Source organism: Prionailurus bengalensis, chromosome A1, assembly GCF_016509475.1.
Source record: "Prionailurus bengalensis isolate Pbe53 chromosome A1, Fcat_Pben_1.1_paternal_pri, whole genome shotgun sequence".
Classification (NCBI taxonomy): Eukaryota; Metazoa; Chordata; class Mammalia; order Carnivora; family Felidae; genus Prionailurus; species Prionailurus bengalensis.
In genome coordinates this window covers 21,439,641-21,458,835 of record NC_057343.1, presented here as the reverse complement: position 1 = coordinate 21,458,835, position 19,195 = coordinate 21,439,641, and the positions used below count along the sequence as shown (strand labels likewise).

The following is a 19,195-nucleotide window of genomic DNA, read 5'->3' as shown; positions in this document are numbered from 1 at the left end:
TTTTCACTTTTCATCTTAATGTTTTCTAATCTGAAAATCACTGGCTAAGTTAGAGGGGGAAAAAGTTGTATTCATTTCCATCTTATTTAAACTAAGCTGCTTATTTATAACATTCTCAAATCTAAGCTATGAAGACATTCAATACCCTGTATTTATCTCCAACAGTATATAGTGACACCTTACAGTATAATGATATCAATATGTGAACTCTACCCTTATATTAAACTGATTTCTATTAAATTTTAACATTTTATTTAGCTTTAACTGTTAATGGATTCACATTCCTGGATTATCTAATATCTTATAATAAATGCTGAATATTAGTTTTTAAATATTTTGTTACGTATCTCAATGTTCAAACACACATTAGAGAATTTGCTTTAAAATAACTGAACATTTAAAGATACAAGCAGTTATATGACAATTACACTTCACTCATAAGACAAAATTAACACTTTTCTTAGGAAAACAAATCTTTGCTATCTCTCCTGTATCGTAAGCATATAAAGTAAATATTTTTAGGTGAAAAAAAATTTAAAGAAAAATTCATATTATGCTCTATTTTAGTAAACCTCACTTTAGCAAATACTTTTTTTAAAAATACGTTAGGGTTAATACTTTATCATGTGATTAATATTTTTACCATGCAAAAATTAACCAATGCTTAGTAATATTGTTCAGTAAGTTCATTTTCATTTATACCAGGTCACTGTTTACAAAACAATCAAAATTTTTATTAGCTAAGTATCTGAAACCTTCAAAAAACTATAAAAATCAAAGAAAATATACTAGAAAAGTGGCTCTGTGATAAAGTATTTTGGAGGTAAAATTAAGTCACTGGAAGTTTTGGCATTCTACATTTTTATAGTCTGTAATTTTTGATATGAACAATTTAAATATTTTATTCAGAGTACCTATGAGTAAGATACTAGTTTCTGCTTAAGAAAGTGGGTTTTTCAGTTTCAACCAAAATGCCACTTTTGGTTAGGATGGTATCTGGAATACTTTAAATTCTCTTAAAATAGTCTCATTAATCTTACCTAAACTTATAGGCTCTACCTATCATTATACCTGTCAAACAGCCAAGCACCAAATTCTATTTGATTTAAACCTTTCATTTTATGAGATGAAAAGTGTACTATTTAATTCTTCTTTATATACCAGTATAATAACCTTAAAAAAAAAAAAGAAAAATCACTATATTCTTATTTTTAGAATGAATAAATTCAGTTGGGACTGGATCTAATAAAAGTCGATGAGAATAGCAATTATATTAAAAAATGTGGAGTTTTAATAAGAGAAGCCTACCTGACCACTTCACAGATTTCTGTCTATTAATAAATCTTTATTGGTTTTAGCTCACCTAAAAGTTCTAGCTTTACTAATGGTCTAGTCCAATTATACTGCAAAGATATGAAATAGTATGCTTTTAAAATTCATTAGTATACCTTAATCTCCTATCATGTTCCAATGCATTATGTGAGTGTTCAATCAGAGAAGTTAGGTTGTTCTCCAGAATTGGCTCTCTCCTAAAGGTCAAAACCTGCAATAAAAATGTCATGTATTATAGCATGAAGACACTCAACAGATTTCCGCCTCCTGCAGTTCCACAGTTGATCCCTGAACACGAAGGTAAAAATCTTCAAAATGACCCCAATCTTGCCTGTGTTCAAAGAAACCCTAACTTGAAAATAATGTTTTTTAAGCAGAAATAACTTGATTAGAAACACCTGTGATATGCTTTATCATCTGAAGCCTCTTCAAACAAATCAGATTAATATGTTTCTGCTTTCATTTCTCTTTAGGGCATTCATTTTCAAAGGTGTGTGTGTGTGTGTATGTGTGTGTAAGTGCTGGAGGACTGGTAAAGGTGACTCCATAAGGAAAATATCAGAAATACAGTTTGTGTTTCTAAAACTCATAAAATCCACAGTTAAAAGAACTACTCAAGAGACAGAGATAAATTTTTAACTACCTTTCTCCCCAAATTATCAAACATTTTAATGATGACAGAAATTACTATTCTTAAGTTTGGTCTTTTGCCATGCCCAAGTGAACAATTATACTGATATTTCCAAATATTTTAAGACATTACAGTTCTAACAGAAAAAAAATTTAGAATTAACTTTTTAAATAAATTAAAATATTTATAAGTAACAAGTGGATGACTATTGGGCCAATGGTTTTTTAATATTTCCAGGTAGATGGTGTAACCAAATGTATAGAAGTGGCTTCTTCATTTGTTTCACTTGAATCTTAATGATTTAATGGCAATTATGTAAAAATATAAAGTTGTTAAATTACCATAGGTTTATAGCGTACTGTATGTTAATGAGTTCAGTTTTCTACTGTTATTTAAGAATAGCTTAGGAAAAGAAATGAGAACCAAAAAATCTTTATTCCTCTGCCGCCAAATATTTAACAACAAATAGCACACATATGTAACTCACAAACATCAATCCAAAAACCATGACATTTTGAAACATTAAAATCATTTCTACATAGTCCTTCTCAAAAGATCTAGACAAAGTTTTCTATATTTGAGCACTCTGAAAATTAAGGTGTCACAACTTTAAAAATCACAGAAAGAAAATAGAAACCATTATGTACTCCATGCCAAAAGTTTTTAAATAGTGGGGAAACAACAAATACTAGACAATAAAGAACAAAAGAGGTTTGGATCGAAGACAAATATTAAACCAAATGTGTATGATAAGAAAAAAAAGATGTAGCCCCCCCAAACTAGTACAACTCAATGTCAAACATATTACAAAGTAGTTATTTACACTTAAAACCCAGTGCAAAATTTTTCCAGAGCAAAGACTTTTTAGTGAAATATGAAAGTAATAAAAAAGTATATTAAACTTCTCATAATTAGATAAAAAATATTAAAAATAAAATTAATATGTATACTTAATATCAGTTCATATTTGAAACTTTTCTTTCTAAAAGGAGATCCTTTAAAGCATCTCTAAGACAGACACTGGGGAGGAAAAAGGCAAAGGAAAATCATTTCCCTATAAGAAAGCAATATTTATAGGAAGCCTCTACAGTCATTTGTATATGCAAATAATCAAACATATAAACATTTATTAGTAACGTGAAATTCTAAAAGTGATACTACTCTTAAGACAATCACGACTTTAAAGTCTAGTACTATCACTAGCAAAAATGACTTAGTCTAATTTTTGACACTTATTTGAAAGTGGTAGTTTATTATTGATTTCCTTTGGTCTTAAGAGATGTGGGGCTACCAAATTTCAGCAAGTCATAGTTTGAGTCTAATTACATGCCAAATTAGTTGCCTGGCCACAGTGTTTCTAAGTTTGCTAAATAAAAATTAGTAACAGTAACAAATAACAAAACTACATGTACATGAACACTCTGGCATGACAGTTCTTTCTAAAATGTGTTTTCTAGTCATAATCAGACCAATAACCTGTTTCTTCTAAAAAAGGGTTAAAAAGAAATCAATGTGGGAATTATTAAGTTTCACTAAACAAAAGGAAAAAAGAAAAAAGCCAATTTTAGGCCAGTGAAATTTTTTAAAATGAGAGACAAATTTTTATACAATAAAATTTCAAAATAGTGTATTTAATTGATTTTTTTAATTGGAGAAAGCTTATGTATCACATAGAAGAAATACCCAATACAGTCTCTGGGCATTTTTTTTTTCTTGTAAATCTTATTAACTGACCAATATTGAAGTATATTGTTACTGCATGCCAATAAACAGAAATAAAAATATACATGTCTTCACAAACAAAAAACAAAAATGTAGTACACAAAACATGATGAAACAAGGGATCCAGAATATGAAAGCTATTGTGAAATTTTCATCCTTGGTTCCAGTTTTTGGTAACATTAAAAAGTGATATTAATCTGATTAGAAAAAAATGTAGTGTTACTTGCAAACACTGGAGGTTACATTTTGTAAATGTACAACTAAGGCGAGTTAATAGCATTAAAGCAAAGTCTAAAATTGCACTTTTATTTGGAGTTTTAAAAAAAATTGAAAGGCAAACAAATGAATATCAATGCTACCAGGAAGACTGACACCTTACCTTCTCTAGTTCCCTCTCCCCCATGTTATATAAACATAGCTTTAAAAAGAGTAGAGCTACTGGCAACACCTTTACCCACCATTGTTTTCCAGAGGGAATAAATGACTTTTCTAGTCCTTACAATAGAAAATGAGAATTATCAATTTCTACAGAGAAATGTGGATACTATACGTAATAATAATATACATGTTGGAACTCATACCTACATGACCACAAATCTAAAAACCCATCACATAAAAAGAGAAAATATTTTAAATGCTGTCATTTTTATTTAGGTGCTAGTACATTCTCAAGCTTTAAGTGTAGTATTTTAAATAAAGGAATCCTTCACTTCTTTAAAAAATGGCTTATTAAATAAAACAATTCTTCACCATCACTCCTTAAAACAAACAAAAACCCTCATAAACCAAAGCACTAAAAAAGTATGGTTAAGTTTAACCCGCCTGGTGGAATTTAAAGCCCTCTCTTACCCCACCCTCAAAACTCTCCAAGTCACATAATAATCTGAATGAAAATTAAAACCCCAAACCCAAAATAACAGTAAAAAAAGCAAAACCTGATAGTTCTGTATCATAGGTAAAATTACACTTAAAACAGAAATGAGGTCTCCTACAACTTCATTAAGTCAAATTTTATAGAGGATAATTAGCACCTTTCATGAAATTTTCATGAGATGATTCAAAATAAACAGCTTTGAAAAAAGGTAATGAACAAAGATTCCACAATTGCAATTCTTGTTATGAAGGCAATACAAAATAGCATTATTTATAAACTCAGCTATTTCACTCAATATAAATTATATTTATAGCCCTACAGAGATTTTAAAAGTCGTGGGATCTTTTCATTTGAATATTTTCTAACAATGTATATTTGACCTAATGTTAGAATACAAATTAAGTTTCAAAATTTCAACTGCTATTCATAAAAGAACATTAATTTCTATTAAATTAAAAAATCTTTTAAAAAGTATCTACAGCTATCTTGTTTATCACTGACTTCACCGATTTGCTTTGAAAACCACACCCGCCTTTTATCAAGATGCAATTAAACGGAATGACAAGCTTGGTAATAAATAGAAATATATTGACGGCTGTCTTAACCAACATTAAACAAAAATGAACTGAAAACCAACCAAGTAAGACACAACACACCCACAATGGTGTATGCGATGTATTTCTTCACAGTGAATTTACCAAAGGAATGAAATCATACATAAGCACCTGTGCATACTTACCTGTTGTATTGTCTAAATTAAGCAACGTAAATTTCTTGTTAATAAAGTTTTAAGTCCACAGCAATGGCTGAATTTGCAAAACCCATGTGTTTTAAGTTAGATGTGGAAAATAAATTTAAATACATACAATTTTTATGGGCAATGTGGGGAGGCTCATTCCTAAGAAATTTTAAGTTTCTTATCATCAAAATAAAAGAAACAATTCTCCCGAAATCTGCATCGAAATGTGTAGCTTAAGTTGAAAATTTTCTGCCAAAGAAATAAAAACCCTAGACCTACAGTCAGTTTTTAACCAACAGATCACAGGGGCAAACACATAAAAGTCTTGCAATTTCAGCCAACAGAATTACAATTTTTGCGAAAACTGCATCCTCAGTTTTACTTTTAATACACATTTCAGAACTGTTCGAAAGTCCTTTATGGAAGAAAAAAATACTAAACACCAGCTTCCCCCCCACCCCCCAAACTCCCCGTCTTAACGTTTCCTAACTATTTCCGTGGTTCTCTAAAAGTATTTTTCTCAAAGTCGAGAATCACAATCTAGTGTTCAACTTTCAAACCCCCTAGTCCCGCTCCCTTCCAGCCAATCAGGGGGTAACAAGTCCGGTGTTTTGGGAGCTCCGTTAGACACAATTTGAAAAACATCACATTGCGCTCTCCTATTCTCCTCGGGGACAGATTCTAAGTGAGGGCGGGTCCTCCAGTCTTTACAGAAATAAGAAATCAATCAATCGTTACATCAATTCCAGGGGGGAAAAACTCTTCGGGCAGGTGGTCCTAAAGAGTGTGTGAGTGCGGTCCCCAGAAAGCGTTTTTCCTCTTCGCGAACAATTGAATAGCTGCTGCAAAACCCATCTCCTGCATATTCGCAACCCAGAGCCGCGCGCCCCACATGCAAAACACACCGGCAAAGGGTTAATCAGCGGTGCCTTCAGCGCAGAAAAAGACTCAAAACCTAACAGATCTTTAATGAATAATTTTTACGAAGGCCATTATTTATAAAGTCCTGCTTAAAACCGTAACTGGCTCAAATCATTCAAGAGCTATCGACTAAGAATTGGTAGAAACTACGACGTAAAAAAAAAAAAAAAATCACTAAAGGGAAAGACAAATAACAGTCCTCTTCCCTCCGCCTCAGTCAAGAGAGTTCCCGAGAAAAGGTGGAGATCGCAAAATTACCGTTAAGCTGTCCGGGCTAAGACTTTTTCGTGAGGAAAACATCAATACAGTTTCACAGATTGCTTTTTTTTTCCCTGAGACATGTTTCAGAGATCGGAGGAGTCTTCTAAGAAAAGTGCAACTGGGAGAAGGAAATTGCAAGCTCCAAACCCTATCTTTCACCCCCTCCCCCCCCCCCCCCCCCAGAAAAAACAACACCGTGAGAGCAAAGGACAAAAATCCCGAGCAAAAAGCGAAAGTCCAGCATCTTCCCTAGGAGCCCGCTGAAACCTCAAAAGTCTGCCCCCGCCCTATCTTGCCCAAATTGGAAAAGCCAGTCACCGTCAGGGTTACTCCTGCCGGGACCGAGGAGCGCAAAGCCGTAGGGCTACGTTGTGAAACCCACATTCCGAGGGCACCTCACGCTTCAGCGTCTAACACAATATACAGTGCTGGGTCCCGCGGACAGCAGGTCCGCACGACGGACTGGAGGCACCCACTAGACTCTCGGTCCTTAATTTTCCGTAGATCTTAAATTTCATGTCACGAGAAGACGGCCGTCAGCGGGCCGGGAAAACTGCGATTAAAGACCGCTCGGTTTGGCAAATGGGGGAGGGGACGCTCGCCCCTCTCCTGTCAAGAAGCCCCGGCCTGCGGAGCCCCGCCGCGCCCCGAGCCCGGCCCCGGGCGGGGGGTCCCGCTGACAGATCTGCTGGGCGGCGGCTGCTCCGCCGCAGCCCGTCAGAGTCCCGCTCAAACTGCAACTCCCCTCCCCCCACACCCCCGTCTCTCCGCGCTCCCGCCACATTCCGCCCGCCGCCGCCCACTCGCAGACACTCAATTACCCCCAACCCCATCTCCTCTCATTTTTAGCAATTAAAATGAGGGCGGACCCAGTGCCCACTCGCTGCACCCCCCCCACCCCATCGCCTGACGGTCCCCCACTGCCACCTCCCAGGTCCCGCTGTTACTTCTTCAGGTTCTTACCGTCTGCGCCAACCCTGGTGAAGCTCCGCGGGCTGCCCTTTGCACGAAGTAATTTTTGGCAATTTTTTAAGTGATTTTTCGGCGGAGTCCTAGCGGCGCTATAATCTCGGACAGGTTATCCCGTCTCTCCCGCTAGATTGATGAGATCAGGCATCACTCGAAAATGGCGCCGAAAGCGCTGAGGCTCCTCATTCAAATTCGTTAGAGCCAACCCCGCCGCCCCGGGGCATGCCGGGAACGCGGGCTGCCTCCACAGCTGTCAATACCGCCTCCTAACCCTTCTCTAGCTTTCCCGACACTTCTGCTCATGCGCAAACTCCTACCCCAACCTCCGCGCCTTGTACATGCGCAGAATCGTCGCTGTTCGCCGCTCGCACTTTGCTTCCTCAGTCTCTCCTCCGACCTCCTTTCTTGCGCGTGCGTGCAGCTTCTTTGCTCAGCCGCGGACGTGGAGGAACTGTGGGGACTGTGGGCCCGAGGGTCCATAGATGACTTGTCAGTCGATCGGCATTATTTTACTGTTCGAGGAAAACAAATAAGGGTGCAGCCTAGACGAAAAGAAAAACGTTTTATTGCCAGTGTCTAAACTAACAACGGACTGTGTCTCTGAGACCCTGTGTATGGATACACGTGTACTTAAAACAGCCCCGCCTGTGTGTAGAGCACTTGCTGTATGTCAACGCTTTGCAGGAGCTATTGCACTTAAGCCTCAGAACAACTTTATGAGGTAGGTACTATTATTATTATCGGGTTGCAGACCAGGAAAGCCAGGCTCAGAGAATTTAAGTAATTTGCCCAAGGAGGCACAGGTTGCAAGCACGTGGATGAGTCCGCATCTGTCAGATTCTGGAACTTGGGGCACTCTGTTTCTTGCTGTGCGATCCAACCTGAGCACACACAGGAGGCGTGGTTTCCCCTCCTCAACAACTTTGTGTGTGTGTGTGTGTGTGTGTGTGTGTGTGTGTGGTGTGCGTGTGCGTGTGCTCTGGAGTGAAGGATTACTTAAGTGTGTTGTAGCCCTTCTCGATTCTAGGCTGTTTCGAAGGCGCTTTCATCGAGTCCAGTTTCTCACCGTCTCACATGTTCCTAAACATTCTGCTCTGTTTTGGGGAGGTGAATGGGTAGTCTTTGGGTATCACTTAGGGTGATTTTTTTTTAAAGGGTGGTAAAGGAACTGAAACTATCGAAGACAGGTTTCCATTGTGCGGCACGTTAATAAAGTAATAGCTAGATACCACGTACACTGTGGTACTGTACTTTGTACTCTGGCTTGGCACGGAGCTAAATAAACGCTTTACGGATTGATCGTGTTTGCCCCTAAAAACAGTCCTGTTATGTAGGTATTATTGTCATTTTATACAGGAGGGCACTCGAGACTCAGATTAAGTCTTAGAACTAGTAAGTAGAAAGAGGCACAAAACGTAGACAAATCTGTGCCCACGTCCCCAAACTGGACGCTAAGATAGCAATAATTGATGATAAAGTTGTCAATATTTTAACACCTTCCTTAGAAACCTCTTTTAAGCATTCATATGCTTGGGAGAGTTATCCTACCCGCCACCAAGCTAGTTAAGATGAAAATGAAAACAAAACAACTGCCATTGATCCTATATTGTTACATTTTAAGATTATTTTTGACTGGTTAATTTTTTCCTGATCCCAAGTGATAATAAGCTTTCTAAAGAATCCAACAGTCTAAAAGCTGGGGTATTGCTACATTTTTTTTCCAGTTTCTGTTGCAAAACAACTTGTGATGAACCGTAAGTAACTGTAGGAGTATACAAAAGCATACATATATCATTGCGAGGGTTAAAGAAGATGATGGATGTTGAAAGTGCCTGAAGTACTAAGAAGTAGGGAAATGGGAGAAGGCTAGCATGATTTGCATTATTGAGGTACAATTAGAAAAGAAGTGGATTTTAATAATTTGAGATCAAGAAGTAATGTTGCAAAGTAGTATGTTTGTTTTACATCTCTGGTGCTTCTGTGCACTGGTTAAGTGGGTGGACTCTGGAACTAAACTGCCTGGATTTGGATCTTAGCCTTGCTACTTATTAGCTTTATAAGTTACTTTTTCTCAATTTTATCTTCTGTAAAAGGTGTAATGCTATTATCTCATTGGGTTGTATGGATGTAAATGTGGTAATATAGTAAGTGCATTTTAACAGCGGTTGGTATATTAGTAGATGTTAGCTATTGTTGTCAGTCATTAACACTAATCTTTTAAAATAGGTTCTTATGTCTTAAAAAGCTAAGCTAGTGCCAATAGGAGTTAAACATTTGTGATCAAAAGCTCCTTAAAATGATAAAGTAGCCTGACAAATTATTTTTGCCAAATATGAGTAACAGTCTCTGCCAGATGAATAAGGATGTCAGTTTATCATTAAGAGTATCATATGGAAGTGGAATAGTTTTATTGCTTTTTCTTATTATTAAAATTAAGGAGGGGGGAAGAGCAAAATGAGGCCAGTCTAAAATATAAAGTAAAAACTACCCAAATTTCTGTCATCCAGAGATAAGTATATATTCTTTGTTCTTTAAAAATATACTATATCTGTGGCGAGAATCAGCCAGACGTAAGTCTGGATAAGTGGTATCTTTGAGGAACAATTGTACTTGAACTGCATGAACTGGTAAATTTTTTATCTAACCCCCTTTACGATATAGTCTGTCAAGAGAATTCTAAAGTGATGATGTTGGTAAATAACATTTACTGAGCACCTACTGTGTGTCAGCTAAGCAAGTATATGCACTTTCCCCTTGAATCCTCACAGTAACCCTTGAGGTTGGTGCAATTATCTCCATTTTGCCCAGACTGAAGTTTATATAGAGGTCACTTTTAGAAGATTTAAGTCCTGTTTTGTTTCAAATACTATTTCATAAACCAAAAACCCTTCATAATCTCAATTCACCAAAACCGGAGGAAAACAAAATCTAGTAACATGGTTCGTTCCTATGCCTCAACAAAAAGCCCAATTGGAAGATGTTTTGAAAACGACGAATTTTATGTTTGACCACAAGGGGGTGCAAATAATTGAGTTGAATTTTAAAGAAAAAAAAAAAAAAAAAAAAGAAAGTGTTTTTACATCAAATCATCAAATTCAGAGGTAAAAACTAATAAGAATACTTTCTCCAAACTTTAAAACTCCACATAGTGATGTACTTTATGAAAATAAAGAAGTTATTTAGGTACTCAATTAGGGTAGAAGTTTTCAGCTTTTTTTCATCTTCAATATGATGGAGAGTTAATCAGCCCTACCCCACTCCTTTCCACAGACCTCATTTGAGTCTCTGCATACTCTTTACTTGTCATAACAGTAGAACTGAAGTCATAATTTAAAATCTGAGGTTTTACTTGGAAACTGGAATGCAATCACCAGCAAACGAATGGTAAATGTGGGTAATGTGGAGAACAGAGGTTTTGTAATTTCAATGCTTTCTTTCCCTCCTGCTGTTTGTAATAAGAAAGCTACAACTGATGGAATGTTGGCTTCAACATATTAACTTATTTAGATAAAACTGTGAAAGCTATAGGTCTTTTCATCTTTTACAAAAGAATGAAGACTTGAAAACATTTTGAACAATAACTTGAAAATTTAGTATACACTGGAGAATGTTTTAAAAACAATTTGCTTAGATGGGTCTTAAAGTAACATTTATTTTCCTGTTGGTCTTGTTTCTCTAAGGTGGACTTAATTTTTAAAAAATCTTTTTACTTAGAAATAATTTTAAATTTACAAAAAGTTCAAAAATAGAAATAATTTATAGAACATCCTTATCATCTGCTTGCTCTTGTGCAAAATCTCTCTCACCTCATACATGTATATTTATATACAATTTTTTTCTGAACCATTTTAGGTTAATTTACATACATTCTGACCTGTAACCCATGAATACTTGATAGTCTTACATTGAACTAATACTTCAATCTACCTCCATATTCCAATTTTGTAGGTGGATCCTTGTATGTTTTCCCCCTCTAGTATAGGAGCCAGACTGGTGTCAGGTACTGCATTTAGTTGTCATGACTCTTTAGCTTCCTTTACTTTGGAACATTTCCAGCCTTTATCTTTTATTACCTTGACATTAAAAAAAAAATTTTTTTTTAATCTTTATTTATTTTTGAGAGAGAGAAACAGAGAGCAAGTGGGGGAAGGGTAGAGAGGGCAGAAGACACAGAACCAGAAGCAAGCTCCAGGCTCTGAGCTGTCAGCACAGAGCCTGATGCCGGGCTGGAACTCATGAACTGCAAATGTTGAGATCATGACCTGAGCCGAAGTTGGATGCTCAACCTACTAAGCCACCCAGGCACCCCTGACCTTGACATTTTTAAAGAATATAGCTTCTCACTCCACCCCTCTTTTAAATAAAACGTTCCTTATTTTGTTTTTGTCTGATGTTCTCTCATGATTAAATTGGGGTTATATATATATTCTCAACTGGACTGCTGCACAGGTGATCACTTTTAGAAGCACATGATATCCATCTTTCCCTCATTGATAATAATTAGTTTTGATCACCTGATCCATATGTGGCCCGAATTTTCCATTCTGTGGTTACTCTGGGTTTTGTTTTTTTTCTTCCTGGCAATTAAAAAGCAAATTGTGGGGAAATATTTGAAGATGCATCCTGCTCATCATCAAAATTCCCATTTAAATTTAGAATCAACTGTTGCTGATATAATTTTACCATAATGGTTGCAAAATGAGTCAACAAATCTAATGCTCTCTCCACATCTACCAGTCAGCCCATAGCATTCTGTGAACAAAGAGCCCTTTCAACTCTATTTGTCTATTTATTATCTGCATTAACTTAGGAGTTCCTATTTTTCCATTCTGTATTTGCTTTGTTTTCTTGAGTTTTACCTATATTTATTTATATGTGTATATTTTGTATACTTTTTTTCTGAATCACTTGAAGGTAAGTTACATCATGATCTTTCACTTCTAAATATTTGAGTCTGTATTTAATTATTTTGGTGTTTAAATTGTCCCAGATTAAGCTAGTGGGAGCACCTTTAGTTTGGGTACTATGTCTATGTGATATGCCTACATCATTTTTTTTTTTTTTGAGCACTTCCTTACTTTATGATATAATAAGATGTTCCATGTTTATCTTGTCTTTAACTCTGCTCCAGCCCTGGAATTAGCCTTTTCTCTAAGGAGCCCTGTTTCCTGTTAGTGCAGAATGGTATTAGAGACCAAGGCTAGGTATGCTTATGCTAATGAAGTGTCTCTGCTTCTTGGATCTTTCGTAAGACTGAACTAGGAAAAAATATACGTACACACACACAAACACACACAAATATATATATATATATATACACACACACACATAAACAAAACTATGTGTATATATAAATGTGCATACACTAATATATACACATGGGTTAATGATATGGGTTTAATTTTAAGTTTTTTTCATTGTAATTATAATTGAGAAGCTATCATAGCAACATTTATAAAGTTCTGAATAAAGGCAATGAAATCACAATCCATACAAACTACTCATACAATTTTCACGTTCCCTTTGAGGCAATAGCTATTTTAAAAGGTCATGCTGTGAAATAGTTTTTTTTGTCTTTTTCCACTTAACATGTTATAAGCATCTGTGAATTACTATATCAATTTTATAATCTTCATTCTAAATTGCTCTACTACATGTCATTAGCAGATTCTACCATTCTATTGCTGGACATTTAGGTTATTTTTAATATTTTGCTATTATAAAAAATTCTGAAGTGAACATTTTTATGCATATACCTTTTCTAATTGACTTTCTTATTTGTTTGCTTATTTATTGGAAGATTTCCCAGAAGTAGGAATACCAGTTCCCACAGGTAGGTATGTTTTGATGGGTTTGATATGTTTTGGCACACAGATTTAATCAGACATTTACCGAAGTCCATACCAGAATTGGATATACAGAGATGAAAAATATGTAGTCCTTGCCAAGGAAGGAACTGAAAGTCTAATGGAAGATAGATAAATTCTCTAAAAATGACAATTTGATAAAAATAGAGTAAGAGTATGCCTAAACCAGGTTAGGAATAAGTGGCTCAGGAAAGCTTTCCAGAAGTAGAGCTATGTCTTGAGGGATTCCTTTGTGGAGCCTTACAGGACTAGGGTTATTCCAGTGTGAAAGAAAGTGTAGAAATCTGCCACAGAAAACATTTTAAACATAATCATTGGAGTGTAATGAAACAGAAGTCATAAAGAACCTGCATGTTCAAGGAAATTTGGGTAGTTTGTGTGATTTGCTGCTACGTGGCTTTGGAGGAGTTGAAAAGTTCAGCCTGATCAAGTGGATAGAGGTTAAACCATGAAGGGCCTTGTGTGTCACCTTTATATTGATGCAATTGAAAAATCTTAAACCTGTGAGTAAAATGATGAGATTTATATTTTAGAAACTCACTTTAACAAGGATACTGGAGAACAGATTAGAAAATGTGAGAGCAGGGGTGCCTGGGTGGCTCACTTGGTTAAGTGTGACTCTTAATTTCATCTCAGGTCATGATCTCATGGTTGGTGGGTTCGAGCCCCGCATCCAGCTCTCATAGCGTGGGAGCCTGCTTGGGATTCTCTCTCTTCTCTCCCCCACTCGGGCTTTCTCTCTCAAAATAAATAAGTAAACTTAAAAATTTTTTAAAAAAAGAAAGCAAGAAAAAGAAAATGTGAGAGCAGTGGTCAGATCCTCCAGAAGCTATTGTGGTATCCAGGCAAGCAATAAATAGTACTTGAACGAAAGAAGTAGAAATGGGAGTGAAATGAAGTTCGAAAGGAATTGGATTTATTTATTCAGTATTAATATGTAGGTATTTCTGGGGCGCCTGGGTGGCGCAGTCGGTTAAGCGGCCGACTTCAGCCAGGTCACGATCTCGCGGTCCGCGAGTTCGAGCCCCGCGTCAGGCTCTGGGCTGATGGCTCAGAGCCTGGAGCCTGTTTCCGATTCTGTGTCTCCCTCTCTCTCTGCCCCTCCCCCATTCATGCTGTGTCTCTCTCTGTCCCCAAAATAAATAAACGTTGAAAAAAAAATTAAAAAAAAAATATGTAGGTATTTCTAGGTAACTATTTTTAGCACCTCTTCTGTGTCATGTGTTGTGCAAGGTACTGAGCATATAAGTGGGGTGACAAAATAGTCACAGTTCTTGTGGTGTGGTCTAGTGAGAGAAACAATGTGTAAGTTAATAGTCATACAAATTACAACTGTGATAAGTAGCGTAACAGAAAAATACAGATGCAATGAAAGCATACACCATGGAGACCTACCTAACACTGGAGGTTTAAGCAAGGCTTTCCTAAGGTCGGACAGTTAACCCAAGGCTTAGGAATTAGCTAGGACAAAAAGGAAGAACATTCTAAGCAAAGGAAGAACATATGGTAATATGCTGAGCAGGAAGGACTGGTACATTCAATGCCCATATGGCTAGAGCGGAGTAAGTAAAGATGGAAGAAGTTGGAAGATAAGACTGAAGAGGAGGTTTAGGAGGCTTTATATATGGAGAAGAGCAAGAAGGAGGTATGTCACAGGACTCCTAGGTTTCTGGTGTGGGCAGCTGAGTAGCTGTGGGTGCCATTTCCTGAGATAAGGAAACTAGGTTTGATGGATTTTGATATATGAAGTATTGATTTTGAGATGTCTGTGGGCTAAGTACATCCTCCCCATCCTCACTTTATAGATAACTACATATTAGGATTGGATTTTATTTAGAAGTCTGGGATTTAGGGGAAAACTTTGGTTTGCATGTTGTCTATAGATTTACTAGTTGATCAATTGTAGATGGTAGTTTAAACTATGGGATTGGATGAGGTCACTGAGATATGCAGAATGATAAAAAGTTTCAACACAGAATCTTGGAGATCATTGTTTGGTAGCTACACAAAAAATACACAGGAAAAAATTCACTATAAATATTAAAGACATGACAAACTGAAAAATATTTTTAACCTATAAAGCAGATAATGGGTTAATATCCTCAATGTATAAAGAGATAAGTCTCTAAGAAAGATAGAGGGGCACCTGGGTAACTTAGTTGGTTAAGCAGCCAACTCTTAACTCTTGATTTTGGCTGAGTACTATCTCTTCTCATCCCAAGAGAATGCTTAGGATTCTCTCTCTCCCTGTCTCTCTGCCCCTACCCTGCTCACTCACTCACTCTCTCTCTCAAAAATAAATAAATAAACATTTAAAAAAAAAAAAGAAAAATTGAACAGTTAACAAATACAGTTAACAGAAGAAAAACAACAACAAAAAAAGTATTTGTAAAAGCAAAACTTGGAAGTGAAAGTAAAGAAGTTTGTAAGTTTTCACTATCTAATTGTTATGGAATTACTTTTTTATTTTTTTTATTTTTATTTTTTCAACGTTTATTTATTTTTGGGACAGAGAGACAGAGCATGAACGGGGGGGGGGGGGGGGGCAGAGAGAGAGGGAGACACAGAATCGGAAACAGGCTCCAGGCTCTGAGCCATCAGCCCAGAGCCCGACGCGGGGCTCGAACTCACGGACCGCGAGATCGTGACCTGGCTGAAGTCGGACGCTTGACCGACTGCGCCACCCGGGCGCCCCTGGAATTACTTTTTAAAATCAACAATTGAGGTATGCCTGGGTGGCTCAGTTGGTTAAGTGTCTACTTGGGCTCAGATCATGATCTCATGGCTCGGTAATGATCTCATAGTTTGTGGGTTTGAGCCCTGCATTAGGCTCTGCGCTGACAGCTCAGAGCCTGGGGCCTGCTTCACATTCTGTCTCCCCCCTCTCTGCCCTTACCCCGCTTGCAAGCACTCTCTCTCTCTCAAAAATAAACATTAAAAAAAAATCAATAATTGAGGATGTTAAGAGACTGGAGGGTGCTGATGGATGGATGGGTCACACAATTCTTATAAATCTGCTTTTTAAAAACATTTGCTTCTCTTGTTCATAAAGAATTAGATCCCATTTGTTACCATGAGTTTAGTGTTGTGATCATAGTCATAAAACTTGAGAGCTATAGAGAATCCAACTAAATGATCTTAAGGTATCCAAAGATGCAAAACAAACTAGTGATGAAAGTTAGCTACAATCTTAGTGGCAGATGGAAGATTTAAATTATATGTAATTTGAATCTGGGAGTCATGTCTGTAAGATCACCCCTTTTGGGGGGGCTCTGATAATTAACTTCAGTGCCTGGGATGGTAATCCTAACTTGCTTGAGGTGACAGTTTTTACCAGTAAGTCATAGTTTTAACCCCAGAAAGATAATAAATTAAATGTAGAATGATTTATTAAATCAAGCATATAGTATTATAGCTTAGGAATGATCTATGTATTTTAAGTTCTTGTAATATTTAAGAAAATTAGGCAAATATCTATTTCAATTAAAAAATCATATTATGAGTATTATGGAAGTAGAACAGATTCATACATATTTTCAACTCTGATTTAAGGTTGTGGAGGTATAAAGGCTTTTTCCCCCCATATGAAGAATTGTTTTGCTTCCATATTCTTGGGCACAGAGTATGTGACTGAACTAAAATTCATTTACAATTAATAATGATTAATATTTACTGAAGAAGTATGAACTCCCCCACCTCCTTTACCAATAAGGATACCTGGAAAAAGGATAAATCCACTTATTTCAGTTGCCTACCTTTTAAAATTGTGTGAACCTGCTGTCTTTAGATGAAATATTAAATACAGAGTTTTAGAATATTGTTTTTAAAATAATAGAGTCATAGAATCATATCAGTTAAAGCATACCTCTTTGTAAAAGCTGCTACCCATTGTCAGAGTGCCCCCTGCAGCTACTGAGTATAAATTCATAACCACCTACGTGTGATAACTCTTTAAATATGACTACTAATAGGGCTCCCGGCTGGCTCAGTCGGAAGAGCATGTGACTCTTGACCTCAGAGTCAGGGCATGAGTTCTACATGTTGGGTGTAGAGATTACTAAAAAAAAAAAAGCTAAATAAACTTGAAAAAAAGTAAATGGTTATGCTGCAGTTTAACAGAGCCCCTCTCAAAAAGTGACACACTTAGAACAGTAAATCCTATACCATATATGGTCTGAAATATACTAAGAATTAGTTAAGTTTTTGTCCTAGCCATTAAAATGTTGATATTTGGGGAACAATATAATAAAAAGGGCTTGTAAATAATAGAGATGGATCTATTGATCCTTTATCAAAAGAAAATTGAAGGGTTTTAATAAAATAAACTTTACATTGAGTAAAAACTTTAAAAAATTATAACTCATGACCTTCTCAGAGACTTTATTGACTTGGGGTGAGCCTTGGCCTAGAAGTTGAGGAGGACAGGGAGCCAGGAATTTATTAGCATTCATTTCTTATTTTTAGTACACAGAAGTAAAATTGAGACCCTCTCTGGTCTCTTGGAGATATGACTGAGAATGTGTGATGAGTTCTCTGTGACAATTGAGCCTCACGCTACATTTCTATTCTTAATATGTAAAACATTATTTCATGTAGTACAAATCTATAGGGAAATGAGGAGAAAAAATACAGCATTCTTTTTTGGCAAAGAAATGCTTATGTGTTTAAAACAAATTAACTTTTTAAGGCAGCTCTGAAGAAGTAATTTATTTTAAATAGGTGAACAGTTTACAGCTCTTGTGGGAACACTTTTTCCTCACTTTTCTTCATCATAGGATTAGACCCTATGTTTTTAATTTAAGTCCTTTAATTTTTGCTGTTAACATTTAATTTACTTGATGACCCTATACTGTTAACTTTTGGCCCTGTGAACTCAGGATGGGATATATAGAGCATACACCTAATTTTAAAGAAACTCTTAAAGAAACATAAGAGGTTTGAAGTATCATGCGTACTAATTTTTTTCCTTTTTAGAGGATGTATTTTATAAACATAGGTTTTTTTTTTTTTAAACCATTAGATGTTTATGCCATTGGCAGAACAACTCAAAGCTCATGTGACTTAACTGCAATATTTTTAATAAACTGCAAAACTACTCATACTATACTATGGCAGATACAAAACTTTTTCCTGACAAGAAATTCTTGTAGCATGTGACTACATCTAATGATCCTCCCATCTATCTTTATACTCCTATTTCCTTTAAAAGGAAAGGAATATAAAACTGAAAGTTCTAAAGTTTAATCCTGTAGATGTAGAAAATGTTAGTACATACAGTTGTTAATTATGATAAAGTTCAAAGCTTCTTCTAAATCACTTGATATAAAAATACTTTGTGAATAACTTTTATTTGCCCTTGAAACTAGACCTGTGGACTCTCTTTTGAAAAATTCCCCCCCCCCACTACAAAATACATGTTCATTAAAGAATATTAAAAAAATCAGGAATGATTTGGAAGGCATTGCTTGTGAAGACCCCTTAACAATATACTACTTTCCTCCCTCCTTTCCCAGTTGACAAAGGAAGGCTCTACATTTGTTTTTTGTGTCTTGGTATTATTGAAGTACAGTCATTTAGCATTATTAAATACTATACTTTGTTTCTCTCCTTCAGGAAAATTGCAGTTTTTTTGTGGAATAGATGGTTCCATCTCTCAGGCATCAGAAAGCAAAGCAGAAAAGATTTGGGGAGGCAGCGGGACCCCTCTGATCCACCTAGGGTATACTATTCTTACTCCAAGAGTAGCTACAAGGATGCCTTTGCTTTCATCATTTTGGGAGCATAGATAGGGTGATGGTGTCAGTGACAGGATAGGAATAAAAGGAAGCTCAGTTTATAGAGAAAACTCTGTTAGTTTATGTAATTCCTGATTTGGTTTA

The 19,195-nt window shown here is 36.2% G+C and overlaps 1 long non-coding RNA gene across 1 annotated transcript in view; it reads right to left on the bottom strand.

Moving 5' to 3' along the window:
• Positions 1-7,223, bottom strand: part of LOC122481973 — a 49,218-nt gene extending 41,995 nt beyond the window's left edge. The window contains exon 1 of the long non-coding RNA XR_006296970.1: positions 1,449-7,223. This is a non-coding gene — a long non-coding RNA (uncharacterized LOC122481973). The remainder of the gene's footprint in view (positions 1-1,448) is intronic.
• Between the last annotated feature and the right edge of the window lie 11,972 nt (positions 7,224-19,195).